Below are 1,546 nucleotides of genomic sequence, written 5' to 3' on the forward strand. Positions count from 1 at the left end.
CCATAAAACGCACTACCTGTATACCACAAAACACACTACCTGTATACCACAAAACACATTATCTGTATACCACAAAACACACTATCGGTATACCATAAAACACACTACCTGTATACCATAAAACTCACTATCTGTATACCATAAAACGCTCTACCTGTATACCACAAAACACATTATCTGTATACCACAAACCACACTATCTGTATACCATAAAACACATTATCTGTATACCACAAAACACACTATCTGTATACCATAAAATAAATTATCTGTATACCATAAAACACATTATCTGTATACCACAAAACACACTACCTGTATACCATAAAACACACTATCTGTATACCATAAAACACACTACCTGTATACCACAAAACACACTACCTGTATACCATAAAACACACTATCTGTATACCATAAAATACACTATCTGTATACCACAAAACACACTACCTGTATACCATAAAACACACTATCTGTATACCATAAAATACACTATCTGTATACCACAAAACACACTACCTGTATACCATAAAATACACTATCTGTATACCACAAAACACACTACCTGTATACCATAAAATACACTATCTGTATACCACAAAACACACTACCTGTATACCATAAAACACACTACCTGTATACCACAAAACACATTATCTGTATACCATAAAACACATTATCTGTATACCATAAAATACACTACCTGTATACCACAAAACACACTACCTGTATACCACAAAACACACTATCTGTATACCACAAAACACACTATCTGTATACCACAAAACACACTATCTGTATACGTGTGTCGAGCACAAAACGATAGCCAGGTTCAATGTACTAAAATTAGTCTCGAACCCTTGCATTAAATTTATCTTTTCTTAGTTGTCTCTGTTCAACAGTTTACTGGCAAAGGAAAAAGGTTTATCTGATGTTTTTAAATCAATTTGGAAGTTGGTAAAGATACAATAAAAGTATATTAGTTTGTCACAGCGATCTGATGTTTTTAAATCAACTTGGAAGTTGGTAAAGATACAATAAAAGTATATTAGTCTGTCACAACGATCTGATGTTTTTAAATCAACTTGGAAGTTGGTAAAGATACAATAAAAGTATATTAGTCTGTCACAGCGATCTGATGTTTTTAATCAACTTGGAAGTTGGTAAAGATACAATAAAAGTATATTAGTCTGTCACAACGATCTGATGTTGTTTAATCAACTTGGAAGTTGGTAAAGATACAACAAAAGTATATTAGTCTGTCACAACGATCTGATGTTGTTTAATCAACTTCGAAGTTGGTAAAGATACAATAAAAGTATATTAGTCTGTCACAGCGATCTGATGTTTTTAAATCAATTTGGAAGTTGGTAAAGATACAATAAAAGTATATTAGTCTGTCACGGCGATCTGATGTTGTTTAATCAACTTGGAAGTTGGTAAAGATACAACAAAAGTATATTAGTCTGTCACAGCGATCTGATGTTTTTAAATCAATTTGGAAGTTGGTAAAGATACAATAAAAGTATATTAGTATGTCACG

Source organism: Limulus polyphemus, unplaced genomic scaffold (genome assembly GCF_000517525.1).
Source record: "Limulus polyphemus unplaced genomic scaffold, Limulus_polyphemus-2.1.2 Scaffold6619, whole genome shotgun sequence".
In the NCBI taxonomy this organism is placed as follows: Eukaryota; Metazoa; Arthropoda; class Merostomata; order Xiphosura; family Limulidae; genus Limulus; species Limulus polyphemus.